We start from the raw sequence: 21,874 nt of genomic DNA, 5'->3' as shown, positions 1-21,874 counted from the left end.
AGGTTAGCTGATGACCGCTCTGGTTATGCTCTGGTTTGAGTCGCGTTGTACAAACTAGCGAGACGTTCCCGAGCATACTACTTACTCGCCAATGTCCAGTCTCTTGACAACAAGGTTGATGAAATCTGAGCACGGGTAGCATTCCAGAGAGATATAAGAGACTGTAACGTTCTTTGCTTCACGGAAACATGGCTCACTCGAGACACTATCGGAGTCGGTACAGCCAGCTGGTTTCTTCACGCATCGCGTCGTCAGAAACAAGCATCTTTCTGGTAAGAAGAGGGGTGGGGGGGTATGCCTTATGATTAACGAGACGTGGTGTGATCATAACAACATACAGGAACTTAAGTCCTTCTGTTCACCTTAGAATTCCTCACAATCAAATGTCGACCGCATTATCTACCAAGATAATTCTCTTCGATTATAATCACAGCCGCATATATTCCCCCCCAAGCAGACACATCGACGGCCCTGAACGAACTTTATTTGACTATGTAAACTGGAAAACACATATCATGAGGCTGCATTCATTGTAGCTGGGGCTTTTAACAAGTCTAATCTGAAAACAAGACTCCCTAAATTCTATCAGCATATCGATTGTGCTACCAGGGCTGGTAAAACCCTAGATCATTGTTATTCTAACTTCTGCGACGCATATAAGGCCCTCCCCGCCCTCCTTTTGGAAAAGCTGACCACGACTCCATTTTGTTGCTCCCAGCCTATAGACAGAGACTAAAACAGGAAGCTCCCAAGAAGGTCTGTTCAACGCTGGTCCGACCAATCTGATTCCACGCTTCAAGATTGCTTCGATCACGTGGATTGGGATATGTTCCGCACTGCGTCAAACAACAACATTGACGAATATGCTGATTCGGTGAGCGAGTTTATTAGCAAGTGCATCGGCGATGTCGATGCTTTTAACCAGGGCAAGGTGACCGGAAACATGGCCAAATACAAACAGTGTAGCTATTCCCTCCGCAAGGCAATCAAACAAGCTAAGCGTCAGTATAGAGTAGAGTAGCAATTCAACGGCTCAGACACAAGAGGTATGTGGCAGGGTCTACAGTCAATCACGGATTACGAAAAGAAAACCAGCCCCGTCGCAGACCAGGATGTCTTGCTCCCAGACAGACTAAACAACTTCTTTGCTCGCTTTGAGGACAATACAGTGCCACTGACACGGCCCGCTACCAAAACCTGTGGACTCTCCTTCACTGCAGCCGACGTGAGTAAAACATTTAAACGTGTTAACACTCGCAAGGTTGCAGGCCCAGACGGCATCCCCAGCCGCGTCCTCAGAGCATGCGCAGACCAGCTGGCTGGTGTGTTTACGGACATATTCAATCAATACTTATCCCAGTCTGCTGTTCCCACATGCTTCAAGAGGGTCACCATTGTTCCTGTTCCCAAGAAAGCTAAGGTAACTGAGCTAAACGACTACCGCCCCGTAGCACTCACTTCCGTCATCATGAAGTGCTTTTTGAGACTAGTCAAGGACCATATCACCTCCACCCTACCTGACACCCTAGAGCCACTCCAATTTGCTTACCGCCCCAATAGGTCCACAGACGACGCAATCGCAACCACACTGCACACTGCCCTAACCCATCTGGACAAGAGGAATACCTATGTGAGAATGCTGTTCATCGACTACAGCTCAGCATTTAACACCATAGTACCCTCCAAACTCGTCATCAAGCTCGAGACCCTGGGTCTCGACCCCGCCCTGTGCAACTGGGTACTGGACATCCTGACGGGCCGCCCCCAGGTGGTGAGGGTAGGTAACAACATCTCCACCCCGCTGATCCTGAACACTGGGGCCCCACAAGGGTGCGTTCTGAGCCCTCTCCTGTACTCCCTGTTCACCCACGACCGCGTGGCCATGCACGCCTCCAACTCAATCATCAAGTTTGCAGACGACACTACAGTGGTAGGCTTGATTACCAACAACGATGAGACGGCCTACAGGGAGGAGGTGAGGGCCCTCGGAGTGTGGTGTCAGGAAAATAACCTCTCACTCAACGTCAATAAAACAAAGGGGATGATCGTGGACTTCAGGAAACAGCAGAGGGAGCACCCCCCTATCCACATCGACGGGACAGTAGTGGAGAGGGTAGTAAGTTTTAAGTTCTTCGGCGTACACATCACGGACAAACTGAATTGGTCCACCCACACAAACAGCGTGGTGAAGAAGGCACAGCAGCGCCTCTTCAACCTCAGGAGGCTGAAGAAATTGGCTCGTCACCAAAAGCACTCAAACTTTAAAGATGCACAATCGAGAGCATCCTGTCGGGCTGTATCACCGCCTGGTACGGCAACTGCTCCGCCCACAACCGTAAGGCTCTCCAGAGGGTAGTGAGTCTGCACAACGCATCACCGGGGGCAAACTACCTGCCCTCCAGACACCTACACCACCCGATGTCACAGGAAGGCCATAAAGATCATCAAGGACAACAATCACCCGAGCCACTGCCTGTTCACCCCGCTATCATCCAGAAGGTGAGGTCAGTACAGGTGCATCAAAGCAGGGACCGAGAGACTGAAAAACAGCTTCTATCTCAAGGCCATTAGACTGTTAAACAGCCACCATTAACATTGAGTGGCTGCTGCCAACATACTGACTCAACTCCAGCCACTTTAATAATGGAAAAATGTATGTAAAAATGTATCACTAGCCACTTTAAACAATGCCACTTAATATAATGTTTACATACCCTACATTATTCATCTCATATGTATATACTGTACTCTATATCATCTACTGCATCTTGCCTATGCCACACGGCCATCACACATCCATATATTTATATGTACATATTCTTATTCATTCCTTTACATTTGTGTGTATAAGGTAGTTGTTGTGAAATTGTTAGGTTAGATTACTCGTTGGTTATTACTACATTGTCAGAATTAGAAGCACAAGCATTTCGCTACACTCGCATTAACATCTGCTAATCATGTGTATGTGACAAATAAAATTTGATTTGATACTAGCTAGTAGCTAGTGAGCTGGCTAGCTTCTGTTGGGGGATTCCGGTTCCGAGGTAAATACAAATACTTTAGAAAAAACAGATCCACACCACATTGGGTGAGGCGGGTTGCAGGAGAGTATTTTGAAGTTGAGGTTTAGAAAAATATAAAAAATATATGTGAAGAAAAATATATAAAAATATATATACATGGGACACGACAAGACGAAGGACAAAGACGTCTGACTGCTACGCAATCTTGGATAGAAAAAAATTAAATTAAAAAAATACCTTTCAATCAGAACAGAAGTTTTCAGCTGTGCAAACATTTTTGCAAAAGGGTTTTCTAATGATCAACTAGCCTTTTAAAATGATAAACTTGGATTAGTTAACACAACGTGCCATTGGAACACAGGAGTGATGGTTGTTGATAATGGGCCCCTGTACGCCTATGTAGATATTCCATTAAAAAAATATCAGCCGTTTCCAGCTACAATAGTCATTTACAAAATTAACAATTTCTGCACTGTATTTCTGATCAATTTTATGTTATTCTAATGGACCAAAAATGTGCTTTTCTTTCAAAAACAAGGACATTTCTAAGTGACCAAACTTTTCAACGGTAGTGTACATTTTATTTTATCACAATTTGATTTGAAATATTTTGGACATCATAGCAATCTTGAGGGATTCCTATTTGAGTTAGAAAAGGATGTTCATATTATAGGTAAGATATACAAAACCTTGCAGAAAGACTATCCAACTGACAAGCTCTTAAAAAATATATATATAAACTTTTGGAACCCAGACTTAAAAATAACAGATATATATTTTTAAATTTAACCTTTATTTAACTGGGCAAGTGTTACGTTCCCAAGTTTCTGTGTTGTTGTGTTGTTGTGGGTTTATGTGTGTTTCAGGAAATGGCTTCCTGAAGTCCAAAGCAGCTGATTGGTCGGCCCCATTGCTAATGGGCGCTCTGACCGCGCCCTCTCGTCAGGGGATACAGCTGTCTTGAATTACAGACTCCTTCTGCAGCAGGATATAAGCCCGTGTTCCTTTGTTAGGATAGAGAGAGTGCTTCTTGGTATGTCCTGTGTTTTGTTGTTGGTCTGTATGAAGTATTTTTTAGACGGTCCTGCTGACGATTGTGTATGCCATAGGACTGTGTTTTTGATTGGTGAAGTTGTTCACGTTAAGTTTGTATTATATTTTTGTTCCCAGGGGGGAAGGCGAAGGCACCTTGGGAGTGCTTAGGCACGAGGCCTGCAGGCACATATATATATATATACCCGTACTATGTCTATGCACACTAGGTAGACCTGGGCGGACCATCCCCTGTATTTTGGTTAGTGTGTAAGTTTTGGTTAGTGTGTAAGTAGGAGAGAGGGGCTCTAACTTTTACTTTCTTTGCTTTGGTTCCATCCAGCCCCTTTCCCCCAAATGACTGTGTGAAGGAAATAAATTCCCTGTAAATGGTAAAAATCTTTGTCTCTGTCATCCTCACCTTACAGTCACTTAGCTCCCCATGGCGTGAAAGAGGTAAGTGTAGCAGGGTGTTGCGTTCCCTCCAAGAGGCGTGCGTAACAACAAGTTGTTTAAGAACAAATTCTTATTTACAAAGACGGCCTAAGAACAGGGAACTGCCTTGTTCAGGGGCAGAACAACAGATGTTTACCTTGTCAGCTTCGGGGATTCGATCTAGCAACCTTTTGGTTACTGGCCCAACGCTCTAACCACTAGGCTACCTGTTGCCACATATTGGTACAAGCTGGAGGGAATGTTGGAACACAACTAACAAAATTAGAGTTAATGAAAATGTACACTTCAGTATAAACTAATGTATTAATGAAGAGAAATTCACGTGTGACTCGTTTCATGAAACTAGGCGATTCTCACGCATCTCTACTTCATGGGAGAGGCATTTGAATGTAAAATATGTTTTTTTTTCTTCACAGAAATGCCCAATGGAACATGTGAACTTTCATGTGTGTGAATAATACTTGTTTGCCATCTCTAACTACGAATGCAATTGTTTAAATTACGAGCCTGGTTGTTTTAGCCACTGAAAATGACATGAACCTTCTCTCTAGTCATGATTGGTTGAGATAATGGATGTGCTGGACATGCCGCGGTTTATTCGAAGACATGCCGAGGCGAAATCGTTAAGGATAATATATTACCAGTCTGCACATCACCAAGGTGAATTGGTTTAGTCTTGACTTTGGTTGACAGTGTTGGGGGATGGGTAATGTAGTCTTGACTCTTGGTTGACAGTGTTGGGGGATGGGTAATGTAGTCTTGACTCTTGGTTGACAGTGTTGGGGGACGGGTAATGTATTGATGCTCAAGTGCCAAATCAACACAAATTTGTTTATACTTGTCTTTGTTACTTATTGATATGTATGATTCTTATTTTTGTATATATTTTATATAGTTTTAAATTAAATGTTATGATAATTTATTTGTGTTGGGGGGGGTTCGCCCAGTGAGCCATACCAGCTAGAAGCGCCACTGATCTCACCCAATCATGGCTAGCGGGAAGGTTGCTGACTTTTTCAGTGGCTAAACCAACTAGGCTCGTAATATAACAATTTTATTTGTATATACAGATGGCATACAAGTTTGTTATTAAGGCACATGAAAGTTCACATGTTCCAGAAGGCATTTCTGCCAAAAAATACATTTTGATTTAAGTAGTGACTCGCGACATATGCCAAGTTTCCACATTTTTCATTTTAAAATAATCAAAATGGTATATTAACTCAAATCAGGTCTAATACCAGCCCTACTATCAGCACATACTACTACTATCAGCACATACTACCACTACCAGCTCTACTATCAGCCCCTACTACCACTACCAGCCCTACTATCAGCCCCTACTATCCCTACCAGCCCTACTATCAGCCCCTACTATCACTACCAGCCCTACTTCCAGCCCTATTACCAGCCCTACTATCACTATCTTCCTTACAAGCATCCCTACTACCAGCCTTACTACAACTACCAGCCCTGCTATCAGCCCTACTATCACTGCCAGGCCTACTATCAGCCCTACTACCAGGACTACTACCACCACCAACCGCACCACCAGCCCTACTACCAACCCCACTACCACTATCACCACTACTATCAGCCCTACTACCAGCCATACTCACACTACCAGCCCCACTGTCAGCCCTAACAACAACCTTACTAGCACTACCATCCCCATTATCAGCCCTACTATCAGCACTACTACCTCTACCAGCCCCACTACCAGCCCCACAATCAGCACTACTAGCACTACCAGCCCTACTATCAGCCCCACTACCAGCCATACCACCAGCCTTACTATCAGTCCTACTACCTCTACCAGCCCCACTATCAGCCCCACTACCAGCCATACCACCAGCCTTACTAGTACTACCAGCCCCACTATCAGCCCTACTAGTACTATCAGCCCTACTACCTCTACTAGCCCCACTATCAGCACTTCAACATGTCCCTGATTGAGTCTAATACCAACATGCTTCAAGCAGACCACCATGGTCCCTGTGCCCAAGAACACAAAGGCAACCTGCCTAAATGACTACAGACCCGTAGCACTCACGTCCGTAGCCATGAAGTGCTTTGAAAGGCTGGTAATGTCTCACATCAACACCATTATCCCAGAAACCCTAGACCCACTCCAATTTGCATACCGCCCAAACAGATCCACAGATGATGCAATCTTTCCCACCTGGACAAAAGGAACATCTATGTGAGAATGCTATTCATTGACTACAGCTCAGCGTTCAACACCATAGTACCCTCAAAGCTCATCACTAAGCTAAGGAACCTGGGACTAAACACCTCCCTCTGCAACTGGATCCTGGACTTCCTGACGGGCTGCCCCCAGGTGGTGAGGGTAGGTAGCAACACATCTGCCACACTGCTCCTCAACACTGGAGCTCCACAGGGGTGCGTGCTCAGTCCCCTCCTGTACTCCCTTTTTACCCATGACTGCAAGGCCAGGCATGACTCCAACACCATCATTAAGTTTGCAGACGACACAACAGTGGTAGGCCTGATCACCGACAATGACGAGACAGCCTATAGGGAGGAGGTCAGAGACCTGGCCGGGTGGTGCCAGAATAACAACCTATCCCTCAACGTAACCAAGACTAAGGAGCTGCTTGTGGACTACAGGAAAAGGAGCACGTTCCCATTCTCATCGACAGGGCTGTAGTGGAGCAGGCCTTCAAATTCCTTGATGTCCACATCAATAACAAACTAGAATGGTCCATACACTCCAAGATAGTCGTGAAGAGGGCATGACAAAGCCTATTCCCCCTCAGGAAACTAATAAGATTTGTCATGGGTCCTGAGATCCTCAAAACATTCTACAGCTGCAACATCGAGAGCATCCTGACCGGTTTCATCACTGCCTGGTACGGCAATTGCTCGGCCTCTGACCGCAAGGCACTCCAGAGGGTAGTGCGTACGGCCCAGTACATCACTGGGGCCAAGCTTCCTGCCATCCAGGACCTCTACACCAGGTGGTGTCAGAAGAAGGCCCTAAAAATTGTCAAAGACCCCAGCCACCCCAGTCATAGACTGTTCTCTCTACTACCGCATGGCAAGCGGTACCAGAGTGCGGTCTAGGACAAAAAGGCGGTCTAGGACAAAAAGGCTTCTCAACAGTTTTTACCCCCAAGCCATAAGACTCCTGAACAGGTAACAAATGGTTACCCGGACTATTTGCATTGTGTGCCCCCCCAACCCCTCTTTTACGCTGCTGCTACTCTCTGTTTATCTTATATATGCATAGTCACTTTAACTATACATTCATGTACATACTACCTCAATTGGCCCGACCAACCAGTGCTCCCGCACATTGGCTAACCGGGCTATCTGCATTGTGTCCCGCCACCCGCCAACCCCACTTTTTACGCTACTGCCACTCTCTGTTCATCATATATGCATAGTCACTTTAACCATACCTACATGTACATACTACCTCAATAAGCCTGACTAGCTGATGTCTGTATATAGCCTTGCTAATCTTATTTTCAAATGCCTTTTTACTGTTGTTTTATTTATTTACTTGCACACCATTTTTTCATACTATTGGTTAGAGCCTGTAAGTAAGCATTTCACTGTAAGGTCTACATTCGGCGTATGTGACAAATAAACTTTGATTTGATTATCAGCTCTACTACCAGCAATACCACCAGCCCTTCTACCAGCCTTACTAGCACTACCAGCCCACTATCAGCCCTACTAGTACTATCAGCCCTACTACCTCTACTAGCCCCACTATCAGCCCTACTACCTCTGCTTACCTCACTATCAGTCCTACTAACCCCATTATCAGCCCTTANCACTATCAGTCCTACTAACCCCATTATCAGCCCTTACAATCAGCCCTATTACCTCTACTAGCCCCACTGTCAGAACAACTACCTCTACTAACCCCATTATCAGCCCCACTATCAGCCCTACTACCTCTACTTACCCCACTATCAGTCCTACTACCTCTACTAACCCCACTATCAGCCCTATTACTTCTACTAGCCCTACTATCAGCCCCACTATCAGCCCTACTACCTCTACTAGCCCCACTATCAGCCTACTACCTCTACTAGCCCCACTATCAGCCCTACTACCTCTACTAGCCCCACTATCAGCCCTTTACTACCTTCTACTAGCCCCCACTATCAGCCCTACTACCTCTACTAGCCCCACTATCAGCCCTATACCTCTACTAGCCCCACTATCAGCCCTACTACCTCTACTACCCCACTATCAGCCCTACTACCTCTTACTAGCCCCACTATCAGCCCTACTACCTCTACTAGCCCCCACTATCAGCCCTACTACCTCTACTAGCCCCACTATCAGCCTCTACTACCCTCAGACTAGCCCCACTATCAGCCCTACTACCTCTACTAGCCGCCCTACTAGCCCCACTATCAGCCCTACTAGCCCCACTATCAGCCCTACTAGCCCCCACCTATCAGCTCTACTAGCCCCACTATCAGCTCTACTAGCCCCACTATCAGCCCTACTAGCACTCAGCACTACTACCTCTAATAACCCCCATTATCAGCCCTACTAGCACTCAGAGTACTACCTCTAATATAAACCCCATTCATCAGCCCATTACTATCAGCCCTACTATCAGAGCTACCTAATTCTATCAGCCCTACTACCTCTAATAGCCACACTATCAGCACTAACATCCCTACTATCAGCCCAACGACCTCTACTAGTCCCACTATCAGCCCTACTACCAGACCTACTGTCAGCCCGACTACCAACCCTACTTAGAAGAAAAGCACTTTAAACAATACATACAGGCTAAAATGAACTACTTAACTCTGCATTTGTCTACTGAACACCACCACAGACGAATAGATGTGTAAACATATAAGGTAATTGATGGGATCTTAATGACAATATATAGAGATCAGAGCATACCTCAGTGATGTAGTCCTTCCCATCCTTTCCACAGATGGCTTTGACTGCACAGATCTCTAGACCTTCCAAAGATCTCTGAGCAGATGTCCACCCACTGCTTGTACCTGACAGGAGAGACAGGGTTAGCCCACAGAGCTAAAGACAACCACAGCTTGTTCCTGAGAGACAGGGTTAGCCCACAGAGTTAAAGACAACCACAGCTTGTTCCTGAAGACAGGGTTAGCCCACAGAGCTAAAGACAACCACAGCTTGTTCCTGAGAGAGACAGGGTTAGCCCACAGAGCTAAAGACAACCACAGCTTGTTCCTGAGAGACAGGGTTAGCCCACAGAGCTAAAGACAACCACAGCTTGTTCCTGAGAGAGACAGGTTAGCCCACAGAGTTAAAGACAACCACAGCTTGTTCCTGAGAGACAGGGTTAGCCCACAGAGTTAAAGACAACCACAGCTTGTTCCTGAGAGAGACAGGGTTAGCCCACAGAGTTAAAGACAACCACAGCTTGTTCCTGAGAGACAGGGTTAGCCCACAGAGTTAAAGACAACCACAGCTTGTTCCTGAGAGGACAGGGTTAGCCCACAGAGTTAAAGACAACCACAGCTTGTTCCTGAGAGACAGGTTAGCCCACAGAGCTAAAGACAACCACAGCTTGTTCCTGAGAGACAGGGTTAGCCCACAGAGTTAAAGACAACCACAGCTTGTTCCTGAGAGAGACAGGGTTAGCCCACAGAGTTAAAGACAACCACAGCTTGTTCCTGAGAGACAGGGTTAGCCCACAGAGCTAAAGACAACCACAGCTTGTTCCTGAGAGAGACAGGGTTAGCCCACAGAGCTAAAGACAACCACAGCTTGTTCCTGAGAGAGACAGGTTTAGCCCACAGAGCTAAAGACAACCACAGCTTGTTCCTGAGAGAGAGCGGTTAGCCCACAGAGCTAAAGACAACCACAGCTTGTTCCTGAGAGAGACAGGGTTAGCCCACAGAGCTAAAGACAACCACAGCTTGTTCCTGACAGAAGAGACATCACAATGTCAGTGTAACCAACCAGGTATCAAAACCTGGGTCGTTCACATTAATCAAGACGTGTGTAAATCCACTGAGCTAAATCCTGGCCATTATCATGGGGAGCTAACACGAGTCTTCAGGTCTCAGGCAAGGTTACATATCACAAGCGCATAGTTCACTGAACCACCTCAGTTACAGCATGTGGACTACAGGCCTCCATGAGCCTACAACTTTAAGATGAGCTACAGTGACTGATGAGACCCATTAGACTCAACCACACTGATGCGCCTCCACACCGACTGTACTGTATCTGCAGGCTACAGTCTCACAAAGTATTTCCTCGAATGCCAAGAAGCCATATTATTATTCAAGTCTGCTGGTTTCAGACAAAGGAGGTTGGCTTCTTGGGAGGAGAGAGGCAGGCAGAGTAGAGCAGCTTTGACCATCAAAATTCAGTCATTGTTTGGCTGTGCGTGATCTACTCAGAACCACCCTGGACAGATCAATAATTCATCATTGTTTGCTTGCGTGATTACTCAGAACCACCCTGGACAGATCAATAATTCAGTCATTGTTTGCTTGCGTGATCTACTCAGAACCACCCTGGACAGATCAATAATTCAGTCATTGTTTGCGTGATCTACTCAGAACCACCCTGGACAGAACACACTCCACAACATCCAGGATTTGAGGGAAGTGCAAATCTCTCTGTATTGGGAATCTTTAAAAGGAGCAGAGTGGTGTTGCTAGCATTGTCTATAATTTACTTGGTCAGTGAAGAGTAGAGTAGATAAAACCCTAACCCCTACCATGAACTCTAACTCCTCCCTTGCTTGTAATATTAGTCAGACCGATGTGACTCACTTGTCTGTCATGGCCACCTGTTCCAGCATGGCTGATCCTGTGTTGCTCTTCCAGTTCCCAGAGATGGAGGTCCGCCTGGGGGAGAAAAATTAAACAGACATGGTGAACACACACACACACCTACACCTATTCAGGACCTCGACACCAGTCCATGTGGGGTCAAACAACATCAGGAGGGCTAGCTCGGAACTTCTGAAAATTGATTTTAAAGAACTGATTCTAGCGCTGAAAGATTCCAAAAAGCGGCTAATAATTTCAGGTCCAGTACCATCGTTGGGCCGCAGGTGTGAAAGATCTGTTGGAAACACTTTAATAGATAACTTTGACACCTTCTGGAAACAGAAGATACTCTACAGGAATGACGGAGTCCATCCAAATCATCTTGGCTCCTGGACTCTGTCCACGCATTTCAAGGCTGCGTTGAGACAATTACTTACCAATGACCCAAAACCAACTCAGTTAACAAGCTTGTCCTGCGTTGCATATAATCAATATGTTGCCTGTTCATTTATCATCGAATAACAGCCTACTTCAACTTGATGATTTAACAAAAGCGCATTTGCGGAAAAAGCACAATAGTTGCAATAATGTACCTAACCATAAACATCAATGCCTTTCTTAAAATCAATACACAAGTATTTTTTTTAAACCTGCATATGTAGTTAAAATATATTCATGTTAGCAGACACAATTAACTGGGGAAATTGTGTCCCATCCAGTGCAAGCAGAGTCAGGGTATATGCAGCAGTTTGGGCCGCATGGCTCGTTACGAACTGTTGAAAGGCCATTTATTCCTAACAAAGACCGTAATTAATTTTACAGAATTATGACATAACATTGAAGTTTGTACAATGTAACAGTAATATTTAGACTTAGGGATGCCACCCGTTCGATAAAGTACGGAACGGTTCCGTATTTCACTGAAAGAATAAACGTTTTGTTTTCGAAATAATAGTTTCCGGATTTGACCATATTAATGACCAACGGCTGGTATTTCTGTGTGTTTATTATATTATAATTAAGTCTATGATTTGATATTTGATAGAGCAGTCTGACTGAGCGGTGGTAGGCAGCAGCAGGCACACAAGCATTCATTCAAACAGCAGCTCTTATCAATGCTGGGATGCACAGCGCTGTTGATGACTTCAATCCTATCAACTCCCGAGATTAGTCAAAGGTATATGAAATACAAATGGTATAGAGAGAAATAGTCCTATAATAACTACAACCTAAAACTTCTTACCTGGGAATATTGAAGACTCATGTTAAAAGGAACCACCAGCTTTCATATATTCTCATGTTCTGAGCAAGGAACTTAAACGTTAGCTTTTTTACATGGCACATATTGCACTTTTACTTTCTTCTCCAACACTGTTTTTGCATTATTTAAACCAAATTGAACATGTTTCATTATTTATTTGAGACTAAATTGATTTTATTGATGTATTATATTAAGTTAATAAAAGTGTTCATTGTTCATTCAGTATTGTTGTAATTGTCATTTATTACAAATATATATATAAAAAAAATTTAAAATAATAATAATCGGCAGATTAATCGGTATCGGCTTTTTTTGGTCCTCCAATAATCGGTATTGGTATCGGTGTTGAAAAATCATAATCGGTCGACCTCTAGTCTACACCTGTAGTTTACGACACATTTGACAAATAAAATGTGATTTTTGAGCTACACACACACACACCTACATACAAGGACAGGTACTTACATGTAAGCCTTATAATCGCTGCCAATCCGCTGGACCCTGATGTTGTACTTGGCATCTATGAAGGGTTCTGTGGTGGTGTAAGTCTGAGTGATGGCTACCACACTGGCTATGTCCTGGAAGTCACTCAGATTATCCACCTTTACCTGGATACACAGAAAGGCATAACACAACACATTACATCTAACCCTCACACAACTAACCCTAACCATAACACACACTCAGGTTATCCACCTTTACCTGGATACACAGACAGCATAACACAACATCATCATTACAGGCTGCAGATATAGCTGCAATACACGGTTAGATTACAGATATAACGGAATGACACAGTAGATACAGATATAATGAATACACGGTAGTTACAGATTAGAGCTGAATACACGGTAGATTACAGATATAAGCTGAATACACGGTAGATTACAGATATAGCTGAATTACACGGTAGATTACAATGCTGAATACACTAGTAGATTACAGATAGGCTGAATACACGGTAGATTACAGATATAGCTGAATACACGGTAGATTAACAGATATAAGCTGAATACACGGTAGATTCAGATATAGCTGAATACACGTTAGATTACAGATATAGCTGAAGTACACGGTAGATACAGATATACGAACACGGTAGATTACAGATATAACTGACATACACGGTAGATTACAGATAGCTGAATACACGGTAGATTACAGATTAGTAGCTGAAGTACACGGTAGATTACAGATATAGCTGAATACACGGTAGATACAGATATAGCTGAATACACGGTAGATTACAGGACTTATGCTGAATACACGGTAGATACAGATATAGCTGAATACACGGTAGATTCAGATATAACTGAATACACGGTAGATTACAGATATAGCTGAATACACGGTAGATTACAGATATAGCTGATACCGGTAGATTACAGATATAACTGAATACACGGTAGATTACAGAGATAGCTGAATACACGGTAGATTACAGATATAGCTGAATACACTGGGTAGATTACAGATATAGCTGAATACACGGGTAGATTACAGATATAGCTGAATACACGGTAGATTACAGATATAGCTGATACACGGTAGGATTACAGATATAGCTTGAATACACGGTAGATTACAGATATACTGAATACACGAGTTACATATAGCTGAATACAGGTAGATTACAGATATAGCTGAATACACGGTAGATTACAGATATAGCTGAATACACCGGTAGATTACAGATATAGCTGAATACACGGTAGATTACAGATAAGCTGAATAACGGTAGATTACAGAATATAACTGAATACACGGTAGATTACAGATATAACTGAATACACTGTAGATTACAGATATAGCTGAATACACGGTAGTTAACAGATATAGCTGAATACACGGTAGATTACAGATATAGCTTGAATACACGGTAGATTACAGATATAACTGAATTACACGGTAGATTACAGATATAGCTGAATACACGGTTTGATTACAGATATAGCTGATACGTAGATACATATACGAATCGGTAGATTACAGATATAACTGAATACACGGTAGATTACAGATATAGCTGAATACACGGTAGATTACAGATATAGCTGAATACACGGTAGATTACAGATATAGCTGAATACACGGTAGATTACAGATAGAGCTGAATACACGGTAGATACAGATATAGCTGAATACACGGTAGATTACAGATATAGTTGATACATGGTAGATTACAGATATAGCTGAATACACGGTAGATTACAGATATAGCTGAATACACGTAGATTACAGATAGAGATCAATTAGATGAAGGAGAGTGATGAACATGTCACATGTATGGAACGCAACATGTATGGAACGCAACATGTATGGTTCCAATTCTAGTTTTCTCCTATTAGTGATTTGTCAATAAGTAATCATAGCTTTCCACCTGATCAAGTCTGTCATGTGAACAGGGATCCGGTGTTCCTCATGTTCTGTTGTAAACAGGGCATGTCTGACAGTATTCAGACCCTTTAAGATCCGGTTTCCTCATGTTCTGTGGTAAACAGGGCATTCTGACAGTATTCAGACCCTTTAAGATCCGGTGTTCCTCATGTTCTGTGTAAACAGGGCATTCTGACAGTATTCAGACCCTTTAGCATTTTCCACATTTTGTTATGTTACAGCCTTATTCTAAAATTGATCAAATATTTAAAACATCCTCAGCAATCTACACACAATACCTCATAATGACAAAGCGGAAACAGGTTTTGCGAGATTTTTACAAATTTATAAATAAAAAATGTGCTTAAGTATTCAGACCCTTTGCTATGAGACTTTAAATTGAGCTCAGGTGCATCTTGTTTCCATTGATCATCCTTGAGATGTTTCTATAACTTGATTGGAGTCCACCTGTGGTAAACTCAATTGATTGGACATGATTTGGAAAGGCACACACCTGTCTATATAAGGTCCCACAGTTGACAGTGCATGTCAGAGCAAAAACCAAGCCATGAGGTTGAAGGAATTGTACATAGAGCTCCGAGACAGGATTGTGTCGAGGGAGCAATCGAGGGAGAAGGGCTTTGGTAGGGAGGAGACCCGATGGTTACTCTGACAGAGCTCTTCTGTGGAGATGGTAGAAATTTCCAGAAGGACAACCATCTCTGCAGCACTCCACCAATCAGGCCTTTACGCTAGAGTGGCAATATGGAAGCCCCTCCTCAGTAAAAGGCACATGACAGCCCGCTTGGAGTTTGCAAAAAAACAAGATTCTCTGGTCTGATGAAACCAAGATTGAACTCTTTGGCTTGAATGCCAAGCGTCACGTCTGGAGGAAACCTGGCACCATCCCTACGGTGAAGCATGGTGGCAGCAGCATCATGCTGTAGAGATGTTTCTCAGCGGCAGGGACTGGGAGACTGGTCAGGATTGAGGGAAAGATGAACGGAGCAAAGTACAGAAAGATCCTTGATGAAAACCTGCTCCAGAGCGCTCAGGACTTCAGACTGGGGTGAAGGTTCATCATTCAACAGGACAATGACCCTAAGCACACAGCAAAGACAACACAGGAGTGGCTTCGGGACAAGTCTCTGAATGTTTTCGAGTGGCCCAGCTAGAGACCGGACTTGAACACGATCGAACATCTCTGGAGAGACCTGAAAATAGCTGTGCAGTGACGCTCCCCATCCAACCTGGCAGAGCTTGAGAGGTTCTGCAGAGAAGAATGGGGGAAACTCCTCAAATACAGGTGTGCCATGCTTGAAGCGTTATACCCAAGAAGACTCAAGGCTATGATCTTCAACAAAGTACTGAGTAAAGGGTCTGAATACTTATGTAAATGTGATATTTCAGTTTTTTATTTTTATACATTTGTCAAAATTTCTAAAAACCTCTTTTTGCTTTGTCATTTTGGGGTATTGTGATGTCATTATGGGGTATTGTGATGTCATTATGGGGTATTGTGATGTCATTATGGGGTATTGTGATGTCATTATGGGGTATTGTGTGTAGATTGATGAGGGGAAAAATAACTGTTTAATCCATTTTAGAAAAAGGCTGTAACATAACGGCTGCCCTATACCAGGGCGGCAGGTAGCCTAGTGGTTAGAGCGTTGGACAAGTAACCGAAAGGTTGCAAGATCGAATCCCTGAGCTGACAAGGTAAAAATCTGTCGTTCTGCCCCTGAACAAGGCAGTTAACCCACTATTACTAGGCCGTCATTGAAAATAAGAATCTGTTCTTAACTGACTTGCCTAGTTAAATAAAGTTAAAATAAATATATAAATGACATATATTTATATGTATTTGGACATTATATATAAATGACATGTAGTTTATATGTATTTGGACATTATATATAAATGTATATATTTATATGTATTGTGGACATTATATATGAAATGGTATATATTTATAAATATTGGACATTATATATAAATGGTAATATATATGTATTTGGACATATATAAATGACATGTATTTATATGTGTTTGGACATTATATATAAATTACATATATTTATATGTATTGGACATTATATATAAATTACATTATGTATATGTATTTGGACATTATATAATGGTATATATTTATATGTATTTGGACATTATAAATAAATGGTATATATTTATATGTATTCGGACATATATAAATGACATGTATTATATGTGTTTGGATATTATATATAATTACATATATGTATATGTATTTGGACATTATATATAAATGACATGTATTTATTTGTATTTGAACATTATATATAAATGGCATGTATTTGGATATTATTTATAAATGGCACATATGTACATGTATTTGTGCATTACCTTTCCCATTCCAGAGTGTGCGTGTCCTATCTTCACCACCACAGGGAAAGAGGCATGGAGATCTGAAAGAGAAGACATGTTGGAATGACTGACTGGCTGAATGACTGGCTGGCTGACTGATTGAACATATGATTTGCTGACTGACTGAATGAATGACTGAATAACTGATTAGCTGACTGGCAGGACTGACTGACTGAATGTAACCATGTTGCTCCAGGAAGACACACCAGGCTAGTAAAATATTAAACCTTCGATATACACACCAGGGCTAGTAGATATTTAACCATAGAGAGACACCAGGGCTATTAGATATTTAACCATAGAGACACACCAGGGCTATTAGACATTTAACCAGAGAGACACACCAGGGCTATTAGATATTTAACCATAGAGACACACCAGGGCTAGTAGACATTTAACCAGAGAGAACACACCAGGGCTAGTAATATTTAACCAGAGAGACACACAAGGGCTATTAATATATTTAACCATAGAGACACACCAGGGCTATTAGATATTTAACCAGTGAGACACACCAGGGCTAGTAGATATTTAACCAGAGAGACAACACCAGGGCTATTTAGATATTAACCAGAGAGACACACCAGGGCTAGTAGATATTTAACCATAGAGAGACACCAGGGCTAGTAGATATTTAACCAGAGAGAGACACCAGGGCTATTAGATATTTAACCATAGAGAGACGACACCAGGGCTATTAGATATTTAACCAGAGAGACACACCAGGCTATAGATATTATACCATAGAGAGACACCAGGGCTATTAGATATTTAACAGCAGAGAGACACACCAGGGCTATTAGATATTTAACCATAGAGACGACACCAGGGCTAGTAGATATTTAACCATAGAGAGACACAGGGCTAGTAGATATTTAACACAGAGAGACACCAGGGCTATAGATATTTAACCAGAGAGACACACCAGGGCTATTAGATATTTAACCCAGAGAGACACACCAGGGCTATTAGATTTTAACCACAGAAGACACCCAGGGCTAGTAGATATTTAACCACAGAGACCACACCAGGGCTATTAGAATATTAACCAGAGAGCCACACCAGGCTATTAGATATTTAACCACAGAGACACACCAGGGGTATTAACATTTAACCAGAGAGACACACCAGGGCTATTAGATATTTAACCAGACAGAGACACACCAGGGCTATTAGATATTTAAACCACAGGAGACACACCAAGGTTAGTACGATATTTAACCAGTAGAGAGACACACCAGGGCTAGTAGAATATTTAACCAATAAGAGACACACCAGGGCTATTAGATATTTAACCAAACAGGACACCAGGGCTATTAGATATTTAACCAGAGGAGACACACCAGGGCAGTAGAATTTAACCATAGAGACACACCAGGGCTATAGATATTTAACCAAGAGACACACCAGGCTATTAGATATTTAACCAAGAGACACACCAGGGCTAGTAGATATTTAACCATAGAGAACACACCAGGCTATAGATAGAATTTAACCATAGAGACACACCAGGGCATATTAGTATTTAACCAGAGAGAACACACCAGGGCTAGTTAGATTATTAAACCATAGAGACACACCAGGGCTAGTAGATATTTAACCATGAGAGACACACCAGGGCTAGTAGAATTAACCATAGAGACACACAGGGCTATAGATATTTAACCAGAGAGACACACCAGGGCTATAGATATTTAACCATAGAGACACACCAGGGCTATTAGATATTTAAACCAGAGAGACACACCAGGGCTAGTAGATATTTAACCAATAGAGACACAACCAGGGCTATAGATATTTAACCATAGAGATAAACACCAGGGCTATATGATATTTAACCAAAGAGACACACCAGGGCTATTAGATATTTAACCATAGAGACACACCAGGGCTATTAGATATTTAAACCAGAGAGACACACCAGGGCTAGTAGACATTTAACCATAGAGACACACCAGGGCTATAGATATTTAACCATAGAGAAACACCAGGGCTATAGATATTTAAACCATAGAGACACACCAGGGCTATTAGATATTTAACCATAGAGACACACCAGGGCTATTAGATATTTAACCATAGAAGACACACCAGGCTATTAGATATTTAACCATAGAGACACACCAGGGCTATATGATATTTAAACATAGAGACACACCAGGGCTATTAGATATTTAAACATAGAGACACACCAGGGCTATTAGATATTTAAACATAGAGACACACCAGGGCTAGTAGATATTTAACCATAGAGACACACCAGGGCTAGTAGACATTTAACCATTTGTATATGTATTTATTATGGCTCCTCATTAGCTGGTACAAAGGCAGCAGCTACTCTTCCTGGGGTCCAGCAAAATTAAGGCAGTTAATACCATTTTAATACAGAGCTGTGTGCCAGTAGTTCAAACCAACAGCTCGGTGCATTCAACATGTCAATACCTCTCATAAATACAAGTAGTGATGAAGTCAATCTCTCCTCCACTTTGAGCCAGGAGAGATTGACATGCATATTATTAATTTTAACTCTGTGTACATCCAAGGGCTAGCCATGCTGCCCTGTTCTGAGACAATTGCAATTTTCCTAAGTCCTTTTTTGTGGCACCTGACCACACGACAGAACAGTAGTCAAGGTGCGACAAAACCAGGGCCTGTAGGACCTGCCTTGTTGATAGTGTTGTTAAGGCAGGGCATCGCTTTATTATGGACAGACTTCTCCCCAGCTTAGCTACTACTGTATCAATATGTTTTGACCATGACAGTTTACAATCTAGGGTTACTCCAAGCAGTTTAGTCATCTCAACTTGCTCAATTTCCATGTTATTTATTAGTTGAGGTTTAAGGTTTAGTGAGTGTTTTTTTCCAAATACAATGCTTTTAGTTTTAGAAATATTTAGGGATAACTTATTCCTTGCCACCCACTCTGAAACTAACTGCAGCTCTTTGTTGAGTGTTGTAGTCATTTCAGTTGCTGTAGTAGCTGACGTGTATAGTGTTGAGTCATCGTCATACATAGACACTCTGGCTTTACTCAAAGTCAGTGGCATGTCGTTAGTAAAATTTTTAAAAAGCAAGGTGCCGAAACAGCTACCCTGGGGACTTCCTGATTCTACCTGGATTGTGTTGGAGAGGCTTCCATTAAATAGCACCCTCTGTGTTCTGTTAGACAGGTAACTCTTTATCCACATTATAGCAGTGGGTGTAAAGCCATAACACACACATTTTTTAAGAAGCAGACTATGATCATTAATGTCAAAAGCTGCACTGAAGTCTAACAAAACAGCCTCCACAATCATTTTAACATCAGTTTCTCTCAGCCAATCATCAGTCATTTCCGTAAGTGCTGTGCTTATTGAGTGTATTTCCCCAAAAAACGTGCTGAAAGTCTGTTGTCCATCTGTTTACTGTGAAATAGCATTGTATCTGGTCAAACACATTTTCCCCCAGAAGTTTACTAAGGGTTGGTAACCATAGAGATAAACACCAGGGCTAGTAGAAATTTAACCATAGAGATAAACAAACCAGGCTATATGTATTTAACCTTAGAGACACACCAGGGCTATTTAGATATTTAAACCAGAGAGACACACCAGGGCTATTAGATATTTAAACCAGAGAGACGACACACCAGGGCATTAAGATATTACCAGAGAGACACACCAGGGCTAGTAGACCATTTAACCCGTGAGAGGGCCACACCAGGGCTATGTAGATTTTAACCAGATAGAACCCACCAGGCTATTAGATATAACCATAAGAAGACAACCAGGGCTATTAGATATTAACCATAGAGACACACCAGGGCTATTAGATAATTTAACCAAAGACACAACCAGGGCTAGTAGATATTAACAGAGGACACACAGGGCTAGAGATATTTATACCGAAGAGGGCTAAAACACTGCTGTGTGAAGAGTCAACTCACAGGGCTGGGGCAGTATTGCAAGTGAAAATGACAAAAAACAGGCTGGGGGAGCAGGTATATGACAAAACAGGCTGGGGAGCAGGCTATATTGTAGAAGTATCAAAAACAGGCTGGGAGCAGGTATATGACAAAACAGGCTGGGGAGCAGGTATATGAAAAACAGTGCTGGGGAGCAGGTATATGACAAAACAGGCTGGGGAGCAGGTATATTGACAAAAGCTGGGGGAGCAGGTATATGACAAAACAGGCTGGGGAGCAGGTATATGACAAACAGGCTGGGGCAGCAGTATATGACAAAACAGGCTGGGGAGCAGTATATGACAAAACAGGCTGGGGCGAGCAGATATATGACAAAACAGGCTGGGAGCAGGTATATGCATAACGAAAACAGGCTTGGGAGACGAGCTATATGACCAAAGAACAGGCTGGGAGCAGGTATATGACAAACAGGTGGGGAGCAGTAATGACAATAACAGGCTTGGGGAGCAGTATATGACAAAACAGGCTGGGGAGCGGTACATTTCATTTACATTAAGTCCATTTGCAGACGCTCTTTACAAGCGACTGCAAATGACAAAACGGTGGGACAGGTTATGACAAAACGGCCCTGGGAGCCAGTATGATGACA

At 42.6% G+C, this 21,874-nt stretch overlaps 1 pseudogene; it reads right to left on the bottom strand.

Moving 5' to 3' along the window:
* The window catches only part of LOC112073176 (synapsin-2-like), a 110,088-nt pseudogene that overhangs the window by 14,550 nt on the left and 73,664 nt on the right, over positions 1 to 21,874 (bottom strand).

Source organism: Salvelinus sp. IW2-2015, unplaced genomic scaffold (assembly GCF_002910315.2).
Source record: "Salvelinus sp. IW2-2015 unplaced genomic scaffold, ASM291031v2 Un_scaffold2176, whole genome shotgun sequence".
Classification (NCBI taxonomy): Eukaryota; Metazoa; Chordata; class Actinopteri; order Salmoniformes; family Salmonidae; genus Salvelinus; species Salvelinus sp. IW2-2015.
The sequence above is the reverse complement of the archived record's forward strand: the minus strand, read 5'-3'. Positions and strand labels throughout refer to the sequence as shown.